The sequence below is a fragment of the Pteropus alecto genome, unplaced genomic scaffold, assembly GCF_000325575.1.
Source record: "Pteropus alecto unplaced genomic scaffold, ASM32557v1 scaffold3, whole genome shotgun sequence".
NCBI classification, from domain to species: Eukaryota; Metazoa; Chordata; class Mammalia; order Chiroptera; family Pteropodidae; genus Pteropus; species Pteropus alecto.
In genome coordinates, this window is record NW_006442484.1 from 20,587,677 (window position 1) to 20,610,766 (window position 23,090).

Genomic DNA, 23,090 nt, shown 5'->3' on the forward strand with positions numbered 1-23,090 from the left:
CTTAACCTTATTTCTTTAGTTGCTTCCTAAATTCTATTTTGGGATATTGAAACAACTTTTCTGAAATTATATTACAAAAAGTTAACATTAGGTGTCAGTATTTAACATATTATTTAATAAGTGTGTGTCAATGAAGAAAACGTAGTGGATTATTACAGACAGCCTTTTCACTGGAACATTTCACCCTTGGTTATAGTGTTGACTCTACTGTTCTTTTTTTGTTTTCTTTGTGGGGCACGGTGGGGGGTTGTATTATTGAAATGTTCTTTATGATACCTACAAAGCACATTTTTAAAACTCTTCATTTTTTTAGTTATCTGGTTCTATACTTTTGTCATATGTTTGAGAATAGGAATATACATTGACATAGTACTAACAAGTGTCTTTTAAATCTCCTCTATAATGATCTGAATGAAGTTTCAGACAATAAACAAACAAACAAAACTTTAGTGGCAGGGTGGTTTTAAGGGAGAAATATCAGGAAGGCATTATAGGGAAATGGAAAAGATATTGAGTTTGAATTCCTACTTGTGATATGCAGCAATTTCCTTATTTATCATTTATAACATATTGAAGGTTATTCCTTAACCTTCTAATTTATAACATTATGGGTGAAATGAGTACTCATTTAGTTTCTACTCTGCAGAGTTTCTGTGAGGATTAAATATCCTAACATTTTTTTCATAAGCCACTTGTCTAAGTAACCAGTTCAATGGATAACTCACAAATGTTAGCACTTTCTCTCCACCATCTTTGATATTTCTTTCATCTTTAAAATTATTTTGAATAAAATTATTTTGAATTAATATGAAAAAGATCTAGCACATGGCTTTCAAGAAATAGAAAATTTTATCTCTATTTAATCATAACTTCGTGCGTGCGTGTGTGTGTCTTGAGTATGTTTCACAGGCCTTTTATTTGTTCATATCACTAAGCTTGAAATAATTTCCCAAAGAATCACTCTCTCAAGGGGACGCTGACTACCATGGAAGAAGTCTCTCTACCTTCAGAGTGCCATGCTGGAGAAAGCATGCAGGCACTCCAACCAGCAGACCCAGTTGAACCCAGTCATCTCCTGATTCCCACTAAAGTGGCAGATATGTGAATAAAGAAATCTTGGCCCCTCCAGACCAATTCAATTGCCAGCTGAATACAGTTGATTTCAAATAGAGCAGAAGAATCACTAAGCTAAGCCCTACTCAAATTCTGAACCCAAAATTCATGAAATGTATTGATTGTAGCCTCTAAGTGTTGGGGTAATTTTTTAAACAGCAAGAAATAATCAGAACAACTGGGACAATACCCAATGCTGCGAACAGAGAAAATGGAGAAAATAACAGAAACCTTAAATTTCCATTTAACTTATAACTTAGTGATAAGGTAAAAGAGTAAGAATTGAAACATTACTACTCAATTAAGCAAAAAATAACCTCTTTGCCCCCACTCCTGATAAATCTGTTGTTCTGAAGCCTTGTGAAATAATTGGGACTAGGGTAGGGATGGGACCCAAACTTGCTAAATATAGATATTCTTAATTCATTTGATGGCAAAATCTGATCTGGCTTAAATTCATTTGATGTGAATTTGCACATTGCTTTTATTTATTACACTTAGCAAGCTTATCCAAATATTATTTATAAAGGTAGAAAACTAGAATCAACTTAAATTCAAAACTATAAAGGACAGGTTTATTATGTCATCATTAGAAATTTTGCTTTAGGATTTTTAAATGTTTTTAAATGCACTATACCCAATATTATAAATAGATGTTGGAACAGAGAAAACACAATTTCTACCCCAAAATGACAAAAACCAGAAATATACATTAATATTAAATCTAAGTGAGAATGAGCTAAATAGAGACATATTTACCAGGTTTTATGAAAGCGAAGAGATAGGAGAGTTTTAATCCCAACTAAGATGAAGCCGTCCTCTTTCTTTTCAGTTGCTTGAAATTCCCAATTTAATAGATTTTTCCTTAAGAGAAGGCGTGGCTGAGTCAGAGAGGAAGCGGTATCACCTAAGTTCAGTGGCATTGCTGCATATAGCAGGTTTCACTTCAAAAAATCAACTAAACATGCACAATCAAAAAAGATTAAAAAAAATAAAAACAGCCTAAATTATGTGGGCAACTGATGCAGCCCTCCATTCTACTAAATGAGCTGAGGACCAGGTGGAATTTGACAAGGTTGTCACAAATTTCTCACTACTTCCCAGGTACCTTTCAAGACACTAGTATGACCCACACCAAATGAGATTCTAGGGTTTTAAAGCTGAAGTCTGTTTTTTAATAACATAATTTTCCAAAATACAAGCTAGAGTCTTTAGTGTGGTATTAACCAAAGCATCCTGGTTTTCTAATAATGGAGGAATAACTATTTATACTGGACTTATTTAAAGAATATGGGTTCCAATATGACACCTCCTTTGTAGATTTTTGGTTTGCTTAGGTATCACTGGGACCTTAAATTCTACATCCCTATATCTTAAGATGTAGAAACTCGGGACTAATGCAGTTGAGCTCTAGAACCCTTAAATTCTCACTCTCTCAGTGTAACTTTTCCCTCTCTCTTCCACACTGTGCTACACAAGCCCTCTCTTGGGATAACAAGTAGGAATTATTAATGATTCTGTTAGCTGCTAAAGTGTCTTCATAAACCTGCTTTTCTCTTGTCAGAATACAGAATAGTACCTCAAATGATTCTCTGGCTTTAATCACTACACACTTATTTTAAATATGGGAGACTCAGCATTGAAAACAAGATCTATTCACTGATATGTAGTAAACACATGAGCAACTTTTTCCTTTACTAACCTCGATCCCAGGCAGGAAGGGATGGTCTCACCTGTGGGAGAGCTGGCTTTCTTCTCTTCCCGCAACTGTTTCCGCTGCTCTCACACTAACTTTCAGGAGAAGAAAATAATAATCTAAACATTATGTCATCTAAAATATTTTATCTTAACCTAGGCCCATCTCCTGCAACCTACAGAGAAGGGGAGATATTTTATGGGTACCAGTACCTACTCGACCTTAAATTCTCTAAGTCAAAACCCTCCTCAGCCCTGAGGGACCCACTGGTCAGTTTTTTTCTGCTATTCCAGCAAGTTTTGAAACAAATGTATAGGCAGGAAATCAGGGGAAACAGAGTAACCTTACTCTACCCACAAACTTTCATCTAATCTATATTAATAGATTATTAATTAATATTGAGTAATATTTATAATACAAAACATTTTTTTTCATTATTTAGCACCTTTAGGTTACATGTTTGCCTGTGTGTCTAGACATAACCCTTTCTACTAACTGGAGAATCAGGTTTCGTCACATATTTTAATAATCTGCCAGCATCAGAAATGTGGAAGAGTCTTCTCACATCTTTCATAAGCAGCCAGCCAAGGATAAACAAATGATTATCTAATGACAAACACTGCTGTTCTCCAACCTCTGGGACATTGCTTACATGAGAACTAACTTTTATTCCCCAAATTGTTGCTCCTTCTTCCAAGATGCTTTAGGTTTCTGTTACTATAATTCACCACATCCTTAATGAGTCTTTGTTTTCTTCAAGTTCTTCCCTAGGTTGATGTACTAGTTTTCTATTGCTGCTGTAACAAATTACTACAAATTTAGTGCCTTAAAACAACTTATAGTTCTATACATCAGAAATCCAACACAGGTCTCACCGTATTAATATCAAGATGTTGGCAAGGCTGCATTCCTTTCTCCAGAATATATTTCCTTACCTCTTGTAGTTTCGAGAGGCTGCACATAGGTTTTGGCTCATGACCCTTTCTCCCATCTTCAAAGCTAGAATTATTGCATCCAGAGTCTGTTCATTGCTCTGGAGACTCTGGCCAAAGCTAGGAAAAGCTCTCATCTTTTAAAGAGTCATGTGATCGGGCTCAAGTGAATAATCCAGTGTCATTTTCCCATGTCTAGGTTCTTAACCTCAGTCACACTTGCAAGGTAATTTTGCCACGTAATAGTAATTATACAAAAAAATATAGTTTCAGGGGCATAGGGCATAGACACCTTTGGGATTCATTAGATCACCTACCATAGTTGATTTTTGACCATTTCCCCTTGTCTCCTCTTACTTTTACTTTGCTGCCATGTAGAATTGCTATTCCCTTTTTACCCTGTAACACTTTTCCTTCATCTTCTACTAGCTGTCAATAACCAAAGACAGATTTTTCTCTGGAAGATAGGCTTTCGGATGATTCTTTTATGTTCTCTTTGAAGTTCATAGCTGCAGGAAGCAGACTCAATGAAAATTTGTGTGTCAGAGGTTTATTGGGAAATGCTCTTGAGATCAACATGTGTCTGCATGGAGAGGATGGTGAAGGAAGCAGGACTGTACTGATGGAAGGAGATGAACTTTAATATAGGTCACAAAAAAGTTCTCAGCCACTCTTACAGGGAGTTCCTGTTGAGACAGTCCAGAATTGCCCTCCAGTTGAGTTTCTTTGTATGGGCCTGCAATGTCCTCTCCATAAATGCAAGATGTGGGTTGGGGTGGTGTGCAGGCATAACCTCAGGATAAACACAGAAATTCACTGAAAGAGGTCAGTCCCCAACACTCCCAGCAATAAATGCTTTGAGAAATGAGTATTTTAGGAGTGAAGGGTAAGAAATGGGCATCAAAGTCAGAGAACAAAAACAAAAGACTGAAATCAGAAAAACAAAATCAAAGATTTAGGATCAAATTGTGATGGGGACAATAATTTCTATACTGATCATTTCTACTTGCTGTGAGTTGTACATCCAGGTCTATGTGAGATGTCAGGCTTAGCTAACAAGAAAGGAACAGAGGTAATTATTTTATTACCGCTACTTTAACATGGATTCCCCTTTTCCCTGAATGGTTTCTCATCTTTAATCTAATGAGCTTGGGTGCATGTGTCTATGCATGAATTTTATTACAAGCCATATCAAATTCATGTTTAATGTAGAAATGCTATAAAATATAAACTAACCATGACATATATTTATATACATATGTAGTATATACAAATACACACACAAAAATACACACTCATATTCAGAAATATGTGAAAACAGCTAATCTTGCTTGATAAATGTATGTGGTTTTGTGGGGTGGGGAGTATCCTTGAAGGTGATTTTGGGGTAACTAAAAGTCTAATCTTAAGTTGCTTTTGTTACCAAAAAAAAAAGTGAAAAACCCAGTTCTTTTTTAACTATTAGAATCAGCTCACAAAATTTATTTTTTATGTATGTTTATAAAATTTAATAAATTTAATAATTAAAAAGAGTTACAAAGAAAAAATTATCCCCAAACTAGTCTGGGAAGACCTTTTAATTCATAATAGCCTTCTAGGAAGAAAATAGCATTCTTGATAAACTGCTTAAGAGATTTGCAGATAGACTTTTAATGGTATTAAGACCCACTCAGCTGAATGATATTTATGAGTTCAATGATCTTCATCAGACTGATTTTTTTCCTTTTAGCATATGGTCTAAAAAAGATTTTACCACTCTTCCGTATGTGCATGCACATGCGCATGAAAGAGAGAAAGAGAGACAGACAGACAGAGGCAGAGACAGAGAAAGACAGAGAGACAGAGACAGACAGAAAGACAGAAAGAGAGAAAATTGAAGTTGTCCAAATTAAGATTTCTAACAATTTGGAAATAAAATTGAATTAGTGCATATCACTAAATTTTCTTGGAAAAAAAAAATCCTTTCAAATAGGAAGTATTTTATCGGTATTTAGAAACATAAGATTCTCTAAACATTTTAAAGTATAGTTGTGAATTTCATACTTGGTTGTCATTTATTATATTTTTACTTTGTTCAAAAATTTTTCAAAGTACTTCTGTAATTCTTATAAGTTTACTAAATTAAATTTAAAAATAGAATAAGCCTATACTATAAACTTATTGAGATTTCAAGTTAATATCTCAAGTTGAAATCAATTTCATAATTGCATATTTTAAACTAGTTATAGGCCTGACTTATTATTCTAATATGCTAAAGTCCCCTAAATATTTCAGATATTTAAAATACCATCTATGCATAGTTTGCTTACAATGACAAAATAATAATAATAATAATAATAATAATAATAATAATATCATGCATGTGATTCTCTTAAACATCTTAATACTTAGTTTTAAATCTTCCCAGTTTAAAAAAAATGCTACGCATCATGAACCAATTATCATGCCCAACACAGTTTGGGGGATTACCTTCTCATGAAATTTTTGGAATTGCCTTTTTATTTTTCTGATTCTTAGAGACCACACAATATCGACCAAGAAACAATGGATTCTTATCTGGAATTCTGATGCATATATGATGTGTATTTGTATGATCCAACAGAGACTTCTTAACTTAAAATGAGTGGACATTTGGAAGTTTTCTTAAACTTGAGTCACATCATTACTAAATTTTTAAATGAAACAAGTCTGTAATCCTCACTGAAGAAATAAATTTGATTAGATTTTCATTTTTTATTTATGGAAATATGTTTTCATAGTAGGTCTAAAGACCCATGAGTTTGTAGGAATTTTTACGTTATCTTAGTATCATATAACTGTAGCAGATATGAAAATGATATCAAAATAATTTTTATATATCTCTTGGCTCTGTCTTATTATTCAGTCATAAATTTCAAGGTCATTTTGTGAACATTATCCTTTCTCCTAAGCTCTTAAATTCCTTGCTTTCCTTATCTGAAAATAATGCCATAAAACCTTATTTTGCTCACTACAAAATAAGAATAATAATATCCAACTAACAGGTTTGTTGTGAACACTAAATTAGATGATATTTGTAAAATTTCTTTGCAATGAAATTACTGTTTCTCTTTTTCACCACAACTACTAACTACCCTTTGTTGAATTTTCGTTATAGGTCAGATACCACAGTAGGGACTTTATTACCCATTTAAACTTCTAAAAAATGTTGGGTGATGGATAATAGCAACCTTCAATTCAAAACCAGGGCTTTGAGCCTCTAAGTTATTAATTAGTTATCATCTATTACTAGGTTATGCCAATAGTTAGTTTGCTAATACTGGTGGAACCAGTTAAAGCATATCTAATGGACTATGAGAGTAGCACTTATAACCTCTATTCTATGTGAGCACTGGCTTCAGAGAGATTGCCTAAGTGTTGTAGGCAACCAGAAATGGGGTAATCAGTATAGACTGGACCATTCAGATCTCGTTATAAAGGAGGGCCACTGTTTCTTTCACCATCTTTTTTCTTTGACCTCCGCAAACAATTTCTTGTAGCTGTTTTACTGTTTGGTCTTTGCACGGCTTATAGTATAGAGTATATAATAAGCTGTTCCAAGACAGGGAATATGTTTTACGTTGTTTGGAGTTCCTTGGTGACATGCAGCATTACTCCATACACGTGGTAGGTGCTACAAAAGTATCTGTTGAATAAATGGGGCAAACAGTAAAAAAGGGGGAGACACATTTATGTTATTTAGTATTCAAAGCAGAAGAGATATTTTTTTGGGGGAAAATAAACCTATTAAAATGTTTTTTTTTTGTTTGTTTGTTTTTTTTAGTTCTGCTATATCCTAAACTTTAGTTAATACAATAGGCATTTACATATACTTTATTTCATTCAAGCCTTTCAATAACCTGCCAAGATAGGTTGCATTTTCCACTATCTATTATTATTGTGGTACTTGTGAGGACAGTAAAGAAGTTAAGGAAACTGTCAAAGGATAAAAATCAAGTAAATGTCAGGACCAGACTTTTCAGTCTTTCTCTTGATCATAAAGTGAATACTGAAAGCTGTTTATTGTCAAAAGTATTTTCTACCAAGATGCTGAGCATTCTTAGTAGGACGCTTTTTAAAAAGTTTCTCTATTCCTTTACTAAATTGACTTAAACATAATACCCCTAATTCTGGGCCAGTCATTTGAGAAAATGTAAAATATGTCAAATTCATTTCAATGACCTCCCACCCCACTTTTAACACACCTTTTACTCTCCAAGCAAATATGGGCTTTTTAATACACAATGGGCCCTAGAATTTTCCTGTGATACCTTTACCATCCTCCTTAAACAAGTCTCCAGGGAAACTTTATTGACATCTCAATGTCGACATGGTTGAAATTAAACTCACTGTATTCCTAACTACCCTAAATAAATCTTGTTCCTGATCTTTCTCTTTCAGTCTCTATGTCATTTAATAATCTTGCCATTTATTCATTTGCCCAAGCCAGATAATCGTTTATTGACTGTCCCCTCCTCTCAAGCTCCCACATATAATCAGTGACCAAATTTTATTGACACGTGTTCCTTCTACCCTAAGAATTGGTTCATTTTTTTTTTCCCATTTCTATTATCAGGATCATGATTCAGTCAATATCATTTTATTGCCTTGGATTAATGAAAAAAGGACGTCTTATAAATACTTCTCTGTTTGGGGTTATAGTCTACCTACACTTTGAGTTCTTTGCATTACAGTTAAAAATATTTTCTAACAGGCAAATATGTTCTGGTTACCCCTTTTTTAAACTCCCTCTTTCCAGGAATTGGGGGGCGGAATACATATCTGTCTCTGTTACCCTTTCAAGCCTCATGTTTTACTATTCACCTGCTCCTCCAAACAGCTCTTTGACCAGAATTCACCAAGTTTTCTCTTGCTTTGTGGTATTTGCCATTCTCTGCTTAGAAGACATTTCTCACTCCTTGTCCCTAGCTACATTCTATTCTTCCTTCAAATCTCAGCTAAGTCTTAACTTGCTAACGAAATCCTTGCTATTGGGTATTATCATCCTTCCCTCCCACAGCAGAGTTACATGAGCTATCTAAATATTCTCACAGCAAAATTTGAATACTCCTTTATGGTTCTCTTATAGTTTTGTACTTTTTTGATTTATCCTTAACTATTGAATTGATCTACATATAGTAAGCACTGAACAGAGATCTAAAACGGTAGGTATTCATAGTACACTTGTTTATTTGAAATATTAAATTTAAGCATCATATTTATTATAAATTTAATGTAAGAAAATTTAGATAACTAATACACAAATTTTTAATAGATCCTTTCTGTGTCAGAAAACATATATGTAAAGCAAAAAATAAAAGGATAACAAATCATACTAGTTAAAAGTAGGACATTATGCTTATTTGAGTTTGACAAGCATGTACATTTCAAATTAATGTTGAAATTTTTTTAATAAAAGTGTGTTGAATTAATGGAAGAATAGTTGAAGTAAAACATTTTTGTAAAATTCTTATATGACATAGTGCTGTATGTTTTGCTTTTCCTCGTTTTCTACCTCTTTTTAGAACACATTCTACTGGATGACATTTTGGGTCAATTCAATTAATTTAAACAAGTGGAATAATGAAATTTAGATTTATAAAAAGGAAATACTAAAGTTAAAGATAACAGAGAAAGAGTTATAAAATAGTGAAGTTGGTTCAGTGAGGGAATGTAAAATGTTAAATTCAGAATAAAACAAAATAAAAAAAGTTTATTTGCTTGATATTGTGGCATGCATCTTTTACTGCATTTAACTAATCTTTTCTAAAAAAAAAAAAGTCACATAGGTTTGATACGGGACATCACCTGTAAAATTCTTAATCTTTTAGCAGGAAATGATATGGGACATCTCTTGCAGAGTTCTTAATTTTTTGGTAAACCTAGTTAAGTTTTCTTCCCTCTTTTCTTTGGGAAAAAGGCTCTCTCCCCCACATCCAGATAGTGCCCCTGAAACTAGTAACTCAGGTCCTCTTGCCTTTGATAAGGATCATGGGACCATCATGCAGGAATGGCCCTAGGCCAGTCAGGGTCCTTAGAGTCTAAGAGGGAAGGGGACTTTGGGCTAAAGGTTTTTTATTCTTTAAGAAATGTATTAACCAAGTCTGTTTTCCTTTACTTGCTTAGTAGGCAGATCAATAATAGAAATTAATAGATATATGATTTAAATAACAAGTTTATATCTTCTTCTCCTTGTCTAGGGCCTGAGGTAGCACTTCAACAGGAAACCCAAGACCCCACCCTGACTGAGGCAGAAAAGGAAAGAGCTCCATGAAACCCCTGTAGGCAGGGAAGAGGACCCTTCTCAGCAGCAGATAGGAAGAAGAGATCTCCCACCTCTCAACATCAATATTAATAATAAGGGAGTTCATTGCTCTTAGAAAAGAGTTAGGCAGGAAAATTAGATAGGGGTTTTCGGATCTGCCTACAAAGACACTGAGGTCATCCTATTCTAGGACGGGTCGCCTCAGCCCATCCACAATTAAGCAAGCCAGAGGCATTTTGGGGCTAAAAGTAACTCATACCAGGAAACAAGTAGGCAGAAAATTGGGTACCAGTTTTAGCTAGTCACTTGCATTTGCACAACGAAGACCTCAACAACATTCAACTCACCTGAGCCTCTTTATACCATCATTATAATATGATGCATATGACCGGAAGTTCATTAATATCATTATAACAGACTGAATTCTGGGAATAAACATGTGCAGAAAGCAAACAATAAATCACTGAGTCCTGTCAATCTTAATTGTCAATCAAGGATGCCCACCTCTCTAAGAAAAGTAACCACCCACAGCAAATAGGGATAAAAACCCCAAAGACTTTGTCACCAGGCCTTTTGAGCCATGCTTCTCCTGTTCAGGCCCACTTTCCCTTCTAATAAAGCTTTTCTTCTCTACTGTATTTTGGTGTCTTGCTTAATTCTTTGTTTGAGACATCAAGAACCTGGACAACTGCCAGGAGAGGATCCCCACTCTCCGGTAACATCATCATTGAGTTTTATACTGAGTAGGTGTGATATGTTGTTAAAACATTAATATTCTACAAGATTTCTGGTGGGTAACATAGTTTTAGGCACTAGTTTGATCAGTTAAGTAATAGATAGGGTTTTGTGAAGTTTTGTGGGGGCGGGGATTTTGTTTTGTTTTGTTTTTATCATGCACCAAACTTTCACTCACTATTGGTGACACATTTTATTTACATACCCTGAAACCTCTACAAATGACTTGGTTATAGATCAGTAATTCATGCTTTTTTATTCTTCAGTTTTATTACCTAAACTTACTCTTCTAAGCATCGTTTTATGTTTCTAGTTAAATATAAGTGAAAATTGATTGGAGTATTTCTCAATGGAATTCTATCTTTATTTCATCATAATTGCTTCATATTTGAATAATGACAGATGAACTGCCTCATTCAATTGCAGTTTTAAGGCTTTGAAGTCACAATAACAGTACAGGATTTAAATCCTCAAGCCATTATATTAGCAGAAAAGACATTGAGGAAAATGAAAACTTATGGTGCTATAATTTCCAGTAGGGGAAAACAGACTCCAATGGTAAAAACATATTATTTCTAATGAAATTTCTAACCCAAGACATTATGACATAAGAGTGAACTGGACAGTTACATTGTGGTCCTACCTTCCTAAATTACTTCTTGAACAATATTTGATAACTATTGAGCCAAAATTCACATAGCAAGTAAATGACACTGTAATTACTTTGCTTCAGGATGAAGCATTATCTCAGTGGCATTTATAAGTCTATTCAGCAACAATTCAGGATTTCACCAACGGAGAGTTCATCAGATCTCTGTCTTTTTTCTTTGGCATTTACATGAAGAACTTAGTACTTGCTAATACTCTGAGGTATGCATTTCAAAGTTTTCTTTGTCTTTGTATTCAGTTTTAAGTAATGAATCAAACAACATGCAAAAAGCTAAAAGTAAAATACAGATCCTGCATTTAAAATCTAATTAAATATGGCTAATTTATCTTGCAGTAGCTGATTTATACATACAACACTTTTCTTTCTTGATTAAGACGCAACGTTTCTACCAGTGTGGCATCAAAGGATTTTTAGACCTCAGTATACAGTGGCATGAGATGTAAACAGGATAAATGAGAAAATGAAACACATGCTTAGCATAATTCATAACACATAAAATAACATAAGAAGGAATATTTATAAAGGACTACAGTGAAAACATGAACATGAAAATGACTCCCTTTTAAATTACAGAAAAACCTCTTCTTAATGGAGATTTTCTTTAGCTATTTACAAAAGCAAGTTGATACTTCTATTAAGTGAATGCTTTTCTTTAAGAATAAAATTATAAGTAATAAAATTATGTTATAAAAAGTCTATTTTGTGCTAACACTAAATTTTGTGACATTAGAAAACTCAGTATATATCAGTTTCTAGTCAAAGAGAAAGATCATTAGATATTTCTGATATAAAAGATCATGACACACTATGGACTGTGCGCCTCGGAGTCCAGCAAAATACATAATATTTCTCTGATTGCATAGATGTGTTCAATACTAATGGAGTTTGTTTAAACTCTTGCTTGTTTACATTTAATGTTATGTAACTACTCAGATGTTTTATGTCATTTGGGCTCTAGGGGAGAAGTGAGATTGAGTACTCAAGTTTCTCTGTGTGTCACAGACCGCAAAAGAGATCACGATGTCTTTTGGATCTTGGGAATGAGACTAAAATTTGAGAAAACATTTTATAACATACCATGACAAAACCCATATACATATAACCTTAATTGACTATTAGTTAATTTCCAAAAATATTATTATGTTTCATTTTAGCCTTTCCATTCTGTCTTTCTTCAATAGTTTTAGGTTCCTGCCTGAGCTGAGAAGAACTTCATTTGGTACATTTTATCTTTGAATTGAATGTGGCCACGTTTCATCAAATTTATTAATTCTAAACATGTGTCTCAATTTATTGTGATTCAAACCTCCATTTGCTAACTTCTCTCTTTTGAGCTTCTTTCTTTAGAAAAGATCAGGCACTTAGTAGTAAAAGTTTACAGCAATTGTTGAGATCTAAACTGGCAAGAAAGAAGATGAAGAAGAACTGTACAGAAATAAATTAAAGGTCATTTATCTTTCTGTGCCCAAATTCACAAGATGGCATCTGATATCACAGATCTAGAAAAATATTTTTGTAAAAAAAACTATTCCCATGACATATTCACATTGGACTTTCTGAACCCAGTTCTTAAGTTCTGGAGACTTTCTACCCTGTCTTTCAACTGTGGTGCATAAGTCTTTCTATTTCCAAAATCCTCCACTGAAATACCTCTTTGATCTCACTGCTCCATCATCAAAATAATAATCCTTTCCTCCAATCTGTCCTCCATTTGCAGGGCCCAGGGCAGAAGTACAAATAGAGACCTGCATATCACATTATTAAATATTTAAAAGTTATAAAACAAATTATTCATAAACTGTTAAATAATATCTAGTTCTATTTTCCTATCTTGGCATATATTCCTTTATAATGACTTGGGAAACCAGATCCAAAGTTTGAATTCTTGTGCTCCTCAGAGTCTACCTGGAAATGAAGGTATAGGAGAGCCAACCTCTTGCTCTTGATCTTTGGTTTGAGCTCTTTTCTATTTTCCCACCCTCAGCTCCACCCCACAGCTGAAGGGACCTCATTGGCATTCATGGTCAGCTTCGTCCAATCCTCTCCCCAAAACAGCTCTTTCTTAGCCATGTTTGGGGCCTTGTGGTGCACACATCTGGCAGTGTGGCCAACTCTTGAATAGATGAAGCAGGAAAGAGGCTTGAATAAGATCTGGAAGGAGGCTCAGGTCTTTTTTGGGCAGAAAATTTCCAAATCTTAGTATTTGTAGATAGTGGAGTAGTATCTAAAGGGCCAGAGACACGACTCCACCCAGGCACACATTCCTGGTCCTGTGGACTCCTCACTCATGGGGAGGAGCACTACTGGAAGAAAATCAGAGAAAGAACCTCTAAAATGTGGCTCTCATCTCCAGGTAGAGACTTCTCTAGTCTTAGCTGCAGGTTGGAGAAGAAGAAACCTAAGATATCACTCATATTAACATCTGAAATGTCAATGGTAATAATCTTTCTGCAGGGTTTGTAAGGGCTCTCTATTTCTGAAATAAATGAGACTACCAACTTTGCATTTTAGAAATCAATTTGTAATGTCATTGTTTGAAACTTAGAATCCTGTTGTCAAATGGGGCAGCAAAAACTTGCTTACTTTATAACATACTTGATATACTGTTGAAAAGGAAATGAGAGACCACACTTATCTTGCAACATTAGTTAATTAAATTACATATAAACACATAAAGGGAAAATAAACCCAGAAGTCTTTCAATTTCCTGTAATTCTTCATAAAATTTCAAGTCTCTGAGTAATAAACTGTTCGTCACGACTATATCCTGAGACCATTCAGATCACAGAGTCTCCTTAACTCAAGGAACATTATAATTCAAAAAAGAACTTAAAGAATAAGGAGTTGGCCTTATATTGTTCTGGTAGTTTGAACCTGGAGTATTGCCTTTGGGTATGGCTGGCACTTAGCCAGTATAGGTGCAAGGCTGTATCTGCTATTTATGGGCAATATCTACTAATATCAATGATCAATAATCAATAGTTAATGTCTATGCCTTACCTCTATTTAAATATTTTAAAAATCATCCTTGCTCTCTGGATCTGTTCATTGTCCTTGGGGAAAATGAAACCTAAAACATAATCTTAAACAACTACAGAGTAATTGAGGTTTTTTCAATCTACCATAACTATACAGAAAATCTCCAAAATGCTGCCCATCTATATTTAAGCCAAAGCAAATAAGTGCCATGAGGCGGCACCAAACCACAGATGAGACCAACATGGATTTGGATCTTGTTGGTAGATGCGTCTCACAGAACTTCCAGCTTGCTGGACAACAGCAGAGCCCCTGCCCTTTCATTAACCTCAGAATAATACAATCCTGATTTTTACATGATATATTAATGTTTGGATCTCATTTATCTTGACTTAGAGAGATTTTGCTCTACAAATAAATAAAACAAGAAGGAGAGAAGTTGGAGACAGCAATCCATTAGTAAAGCCCAACAGAAAATTCTGCATAAAAAAGACATCACAAGTTTGAGTTTGGATGGCAGAATGTCTAACGACTGACTGTAAAGGATACCTGTATGTAATTCTAGAAACTAGAGAAGTACTCAATTCCGTTGGAACTAGCTATGGAAACTGCAGAAGGTGGGCATGGAAAGGGAGGGCAGAGCCTCTGAGGCAAAGCAGACAGCTAGAATAAAATCTTCCAAAAGAAAAGAACATAGCAATTTAAGAACCTGGAAGAAGATCAGTGGGGATAGAATAATGCACAAAGTAGAATGTGCCTAACGTGTCATAAATAGTCAAGAAATATTTGTTGATAGATGTTATATCTACTGTGAAATAATTCTATCAGTATAATTCATCAATGATAATTAGTACTAAACTGAAATCTAAAAAATGACATGCTAAAATAACTCAATTTTAAAACTTTAATCTGTAACTTATGGTCTACTGACCACATTCTCCTTATTATGAACTAAAATGTATTAACTAGATAACAGCAAAAGGGCTCATCGATAACAATGATAGTCTTAAACTTGAACCATTCTTCAGAATTCAATTCAGCTTCTGAATAATGTTAATAGTAATTCATTTGTTCGAGTGTTCACAAAACTCATCAGATACTATAAAAGAAATGAAAGGCAGTTGAGTAACATAAATAGTCAAGTTAATCTTCAACATTTTCTTTGCTCTATGGATGGTCATGCCCCATCAGATATTAAAAGGGTTTTAGTAAAGTGTGTTAAAGAAGGCGGGGGAACTTTCTTGAGATGTCAAAGAGAAACCCCTTTCATTTCAAAAGGATCTACTTATATTTGATCAGGACACATATAGAGTAACTTTTTCTAAATATCTGTATATTTTAACTTCAAATTTAATATTTGAAGTTAAAAATGAATAACATCTTTCATACAAAACAAAGTTATACCTAACCTGTCATTTTAGTGAATAATTTTACTTATAGTTTTTAAAATATCTTAATATTTTTATTTTACCCAAAACGTATATGAACTTGAAGAGAAAAATATTTATAACTACATCTTTATTTTGGAAGAAGTAAATGAATCTGCTCAATAGTTTCCATAGTCGAACGGTTATAACTAAATTCTTCATCTTCTGAGTATTACTGAAATAGTTTATTTCATAGTATCTATAGATTATTTTTGAATGTGCAAAGAAAATTATAGCTCAAGCATTATAATGAGTATTACTATATTGAATCCATCAGACTATGCTGAGTTGGAATTGCATGTCCTAGGATTTTTTTTAATAAAGATTTTCTGTACCCATGCCAAGAAGCTCTGATTCAGTAGGTCACTGGATGGACACAGAGATTATTATTTCAAAAAAATTCCTAATCATTGTGGTGCAGGAATTTTGACCAGATTTGGAGAAAAAAATAAGCAAACATTTAAATAAGCACTGCACTCAACTTTCTAGTTAGCCAGCAAAGGTTTTCCAAAGAGTTAACAGTACGAAAAAGACAGTACTGTTTCCCAAAAGCTACAGCATAAGTTTTGTTCATTGTGTGGAAAGATAAATATATGTTTTTGGTTTTAATAACCAAGCATATCTTGAGTGAAAATGTAACCTAGATAAAGAGTCATTTTAGGATTTTTTTTTAAAACTGGGAACTTCCCCTCCCCCTTTAGCTGTCTGCAGAAATAGATTATTTCTCCTAATTTCCTGATTTAGTTATAGTCATAGTGTACATAAAAACAGATTTGATTTTCTTGGAATCAAACATGAAATGAAAGCCAAGGCCTTATCACTGAAACAAGACAGCAGTTTTGCAGAGCTGTGTACATCCTTTGAACTCAGATGACATTGTCTCAGAGGAAAAGATGTTTGATGAGTTTTTTACACTTTAAAGCTTTTGCTAAGGAAAATGAGCTGGGGATCTCTTTTGGTAGAATTGAAGGGGGGGTGGATCATTTCGTCTTCAAAAGATGAGGGAAAAAGTGTCATTTTCTATTTCCCTTAAGTACCATTCTTTCAAATACTTGTGTGACAAGAGGTTCAACAGGCTTAGATTTGGGGTTTTATTTTTCCAGAAACGCATGGAGGACTTAAATGGCCCTGCACTTCAAAAAGAAGAGAGAAAGGAAAAAAAAAAAAAATCTCCTAGAAAGAAGAAAATGGTGCAGCAAACTTTTAAAAAGTATATTTCATAAAATTGTTTCAATTAATACATCTTTCAATTTTAAAGGAAATTAACAATTGAAACTCAAAGCTGAATTAACTAACATTATACACATGTAATTCAAGTTGCCAATGTAAAACAGAGTGAGAGGTGCTCCTAGAGATACAAATTTCTAAATGTATTTGTTCATTCAACAAATATATATTATGTGTCAAGATCTGTACTAAGTGCTGTGTCTGTACACAGAAGAGGAGGTCATGTTGAGTAAATAAAGAATAATGAAAAATAAGATGAGAAATAAGGAGGAAAGCATAAAATAGTCAGAGATTAAGTGATGAATAGTGCAAAGAAGAGAAGTTAAAATTGGAAGGATTGAATGTGTTGAGAACTGTGGAAGATCTGGTGTTTTGCACTGCTTACATACTAACAAATTAATCTGCCGCAGTTTCATAGATAGTGGTGGAAGACAGAAGATTCATGGGTCAGAGACTAAGGATATTTACTCTCAGCACAGCAGACAATGTGTTCTTTATGTCCACATCAGCTTCCCTTGCTTCACAGGTCCCAAGGAGGCAATGTGTAGATGGGCTCGAGTGGATAAAGTGCACTCAGTGGGTTTGTGTCACAGCTGAGGAACTTCGTAATTAGGAAACCCCGATATTATTAGTTGAATAAGGGCAAACCTCTTCAACTAATATTTGCCCCAAAGGGAGACATAATTTGCATTATCCTGAACAATGAACAAAACTCCCCGTTGCTCCAGAAGAAGGCACTATACCTGCCAAGATTATTTGCCAAACAAAATCCTTGAAAAGCTACTCCATAACCAAGCCATTAATTCCTCTAGCTCATGAACGGCCAGAAATGCAAGAGACCCATGGAGAATTGCCTTAGCATAGGATATAGAAAGCACAGCAATTTCAATTAGCATTCTTGCAACATCGTGCCACTTTATACCTTAATAGACCGCTACTTATAATTTTATCCATGTCCTAATTACTGGTGGTGAACAAAAACAAAGCTCTCAGCCTTATTGTGCTCTTTCACGGAGGGTATTACAGTCCATTTGAAAAGAACAAGATAGAAAAGCTACTCTTGGGTTTCAGGATAAGTCATAGTAGTGATTATAATATAAAATCTTAAAATAATAACCCAAACTCCATTTCTGAGAAGTTATGTTACCTGTTTAGGAGGTTTCTTTGCCTTGTTTTCAGTTTGGGAAAATAACTTTTTAGATGCAAATTTTATATCATTGCTTTGAGGTCTGGTGTTGTTTCATTCTACCAATAGTGAATAGCTTCAATGGTATGTGATACATTATTTAATAATTGACCCTCTGAAAACTAAAGCCCCAAGTTGTAGCATTTGCCAATTTATATGGTGTAAATACATCCATCATGGACAATTTCAAGCTATCAACACGATGTCACTGAACACAAGGTTGAGAAGATATGTTCACACTTGAGTCTTGCAAGATGGTTTGAGCCTGCTCCAGCACACTGCTAGATAGCTCCATCAGTTACTTATGTGTTCCATTTGTGATAAGACTCAATGGAAAATAGGAAGGCTATGACTTTGTTTGTAGTTGGCAAAATAAAATTTGTACCTAAGTATGATGAGAGCCAGGTCATTACAGAGAGAATAATCAAAGTCCTCTTTTATTGGCAAACATGAGATTTATATGTAACCATATTTACCAAAATAGAGGGCACAGATCCATCAGTCAGTATCTTCTCCCATGTGCACACATACACATCCTGATAACTCACCAGCATGTTTCTCCAAAACTCAGCTCAAAAAAATTTCAGCTCATGGAACTCATACCTAAATCACTTCTCATCACAATCTACCATCCTCTATTCTATTTGTTCCCATAACATCTTCAAGTCTTTTTATCGAGTCAAGGAAATTCTCAGGCTTTACCTCTTTTATGTCTTGATCTCCTCACTTTCTCTATTCTATTCCTCTGGAACTCTTTTGAGATGCATTCTATTCTTCCTATCTCTTAGTCATTCATTCACATTTTACATTGTTAGTACTTAAGCACATTCTAGGAGGTTGTGCTTAAGCACATTCTAGGAGGTTAGTACTTAAGCACATTCTTCAAGTCTATCTTCAAGTTTGCTAAAATTTTCTTTACCTGTCATTAATGTTAATGTATCTTTTGAATTTTTGATCTCTGTATTTTTTTCTTAGTATCAAACTTTACCTGAGACAAAGAAAGTGGAAACTAATTTTTGGCTGAGAGTTTAGATTAATTGGTATTTATTACAATATAATTAACATAAACTGATAAAGTAGATTTGCTAGAAATTTTACATCTGTATTACTTTTAGAAACTAAAAAGAAAAGCCTACAATGCTATTAAAGTTTCAGGATTTGTTATATACTCATGAGAAAGTAGATATACATTTTAAGATTATTTCACTTCTAAAGATGAGAAATGCAAGTTGCTAATATTTTCCACAAGACACAAGTTTTTTCATAAGAAGTTTTTATACAGAAATAATCTTTAGTTCATTTCTACAAAAAGGACAGAAAGAAAAGAAAAAAAATGAAAACTTCACTAATTCTTAGTATTACTTATTTTTTCAGCTAGAAAAGTGAAATACATTCTATCCATGATAATGCAAGTAATCCTTCAATCATATTCCAAGAGTGACAAATTTATGTGAAGTAAATTATCTTTTAGGTTATATTGTTTCATTAAGACTCAAAAATATCTGTTGTTTGGTCAAATCTAGTCTCTAAGAGTTACATTTGGAAAAGAATTATATGAATGATTGTTTATAATGTCTTGCATCCAAAGTCACCTACTCAAAAATGTCACCACTGAAAACTCCACACCCATTTATCTTTATCTGGATACTCTCCTTTTTTTCCTGTCTCTATAAATTATCTGTGACTTAATGCCAAGGCCAATACCTTACCTTTCACCTACTCAAGGTCATTGCTTCAGTAATGATCCCTTTTGTGTGTTATATCAACAATTTTTTCCTCTTGACTGCATCTGTCCAATCAGCATAGAATCAAGCTATTATTTTCCCTTCTGAAAAACAAAACAAAACCATTCATCATATTTCCCCCTCAAGGTACTGCATATCCAACGCATGTCTAACTTCTCTTTAGATTATGATTTCTTGGAAAAGGTGTGCATACTTACCATTTGCTGATCTTGCCTTGCTTTCTCCACAGTGCTTATTACTCTTGGACATATTTTACATTATATGTTTTATATTCTCATTTGTTTATTACCTGTCTCATTCCAGCCAATGACATTAAATATTTCTGAGAAATTGTATACCTGGAGCTTGGTGCTGTGTCTAGAAAAAAGTAAATGCCTCACATACATTTGTTGAATGACTTAGTAACAGAGAAGGTACACGCATTTTTTTTTTTCAATAATAGTATATGTAACATTTGACTGCAAGGAATTTCACATTTCTTTTATTTTCTGTCTTATAAATAATCTAAATATGGCCTTGTCTTCAACTACTTTCTTTAGTGAGAAATTAAATTTCCATCACACTTTGCCCTTTAATTCTACACCTAACTTTCAGCCTTGAAATAACACAGGATTCCCAGTTTCTTCTGTGGGCCTCAGAGAAGCTCCTCATGCAATTATGAATGTCTCTGAAATGCTCCTTGTCCAAGTTCAGGGACATAATTTGAAACAGGTGGTTCTGATGCTATTGGCAAAATTTGGAGTCTGGAGATGTGCCCACCCGGCACCGCAGAATCCTTGTAGTTGTGGACTGTTTCACTTCTCGCTCCTAAAACCTTCAACTATTTGCCCCATTTTTTCTCATTTTAATTTTCGTTTCTATCTTCTTACTTTACTGACAAAGTGTTGCAATCAGAAGAGAACTTCCACTGACTCAAACACCGCACTTAACTGCATAATTGCACCTTTCCCAAGTGCTCTGGCTTCAGTCCTGTTAGAATGAATGAGCTGCTCATGCTTTTAGCGAAGACCAAGGTCAGTAACGCCAAGGTCCTATTCAGTGTCTGAGGTCCTATTCTCGCTCCTCTGCTTCAGGACAGCATTCTATCTGGCATCATTAATTTTCCCTTCTATAGGATCATCCTCCGTGGCATACACGAATGCTGCTATTTCTTCATCTAAAGACAAACAAACAAAGGACAACAATAAAACTCTCTGACTCCATCTCTCCCTCATGTAGCCACACTATTTCTTCTACTTCGATTCTTTCCTGTAGAGTAAAACTCCTATAAGATATGTGTACCTGCTATTTTCAATCTATTAAAATAATATTTTATCAACCATATCTCACAAAAACTGCTTTTATCAGTTACAATGTTGCCAATTTTATTTGTAATTTTGCCAATTTTATTTTCCTTGAATTAGCAACAGCATTTGAAAATTTATAAATATTTCATTCTTGAAAAATGTTTTCACTTGCTTTCTAGGACATAAAATTCACCTGTTTCTTGTTGTTGTTGTTTTGTTTTGTTTTGTTTTGTTCCCTTACTGGCTGCCTTTTGTAAGTCTCTGTTGCTTTTATTTTATTTTTTTTCTCTCTCCCAACCTTTAAATTGAGCACAGGACTCAGTCCTTGAAACTTTTCTTTTTCCGTATGCACTCACTCTATAGGCTATCACATCCAGTCATGTGGTATTAAATGTTATTTTTATGCTGATAACTTCCAAATTTATATTTAACCTGGACTTTTTCTCTGATCTCCAGACTTCTACTTCTAACTGTGTATTCGTCAACTCCACTGAAATGACAAAACATATTTCAAAGTTAACATGTACTACAACCCCATGTACTCCAATGCATCAAAACCAGTTCCTCTAAAGTCTTTTCCAACTCAATTAATAGCAACTTCATTTTTCAGTTGTTCAGGCTATCCAATTGATTTATCTGTTGGTGCTCAAGAGGAAATTCTGCTGGATTCACTTTCAAAAACACAACTAGAATGTGACCACTATACCTGCTGCCACCCTCTGGTCTGAGTCCCAATCATTTCTGCCATGGATTATTTCAATAGTTTGCTAATTGGTGTCCCTGATTCTAGTCCTACTTTTTTTCAGTCAATTCTTCATATAACAGACAGAGTGATCTTGTAGAACTGTGAGTCCAATCATCTTAATGTTTTCCCTTCTCACTCAGATTTTCAAAAAGATCAGGGGACTCACATGATTTGGTCCTCTATTACTTCTGTGGCATTATCCCCTCTATTCTTCTCTTTCTCTCACTCCTCTACAGTGACACTAACTTCCATGCAGTTTTTCAACTACTTAGACACAACCCTCCTCTGGAGAATTTATACTTGCTTTTCTCCCAGCCCAGAATACCCACCTGCTACCTTTAAATTCACATGACTAGCTAGACCACATTTTCATTAGGTCTTTCCTTCCTGAGACCTCTTTTCTCAACCAACTTAAAATTTTACACTTCTTTGGTATTTCAAGAGTAATTTCAGTTTTTATTTTTTTCTCCTTATCAATGATTACATCTAACATTATATATTTTGATTATTTATCTTTTTCTTTAACTAATATACTGTATACCTAAAGCCTACTATATTGCCAGGCGCATAGTAAGTGTTCAATAAACAAATAGATGTAGCCTCCAGATTAATGTGTTCGCCAATGCTGGGCAGCTGCTCGGGAGTGGAGCACAGTTCTCCTCCAATGAAGGAAACCCAACATTCTTTCTCATGCTAGTCTCAAGGAGTCTTACTTTTTTCAGTCTAAGTGAATCTTTTCTTCTCCTTTCTCACCTCCTTTAGTGTCCAACTCACTACATCTGTTCAGAGGGCCTACAAACTTCAGGTTTCCTGCCAATCACACACTCACGCATGCATGCACACAGTAAATATTACCCTAGCCTCAAGAACCAAGACCAAAATCAGATAAATTATTGTGATAAGGAAGGGAAAACAACTCTTCATCAGAAATTTATCTGGACCATATATATACGTCAGAGTTGTATTGCTGGAACATAGTGCATGCGTATATTTTATTTTGCTAATTTTTGCCAGATTTGTTGTCAGAATGGCTTCAGTTACAGTTCTACCAACAATGTTGAGCTAATAT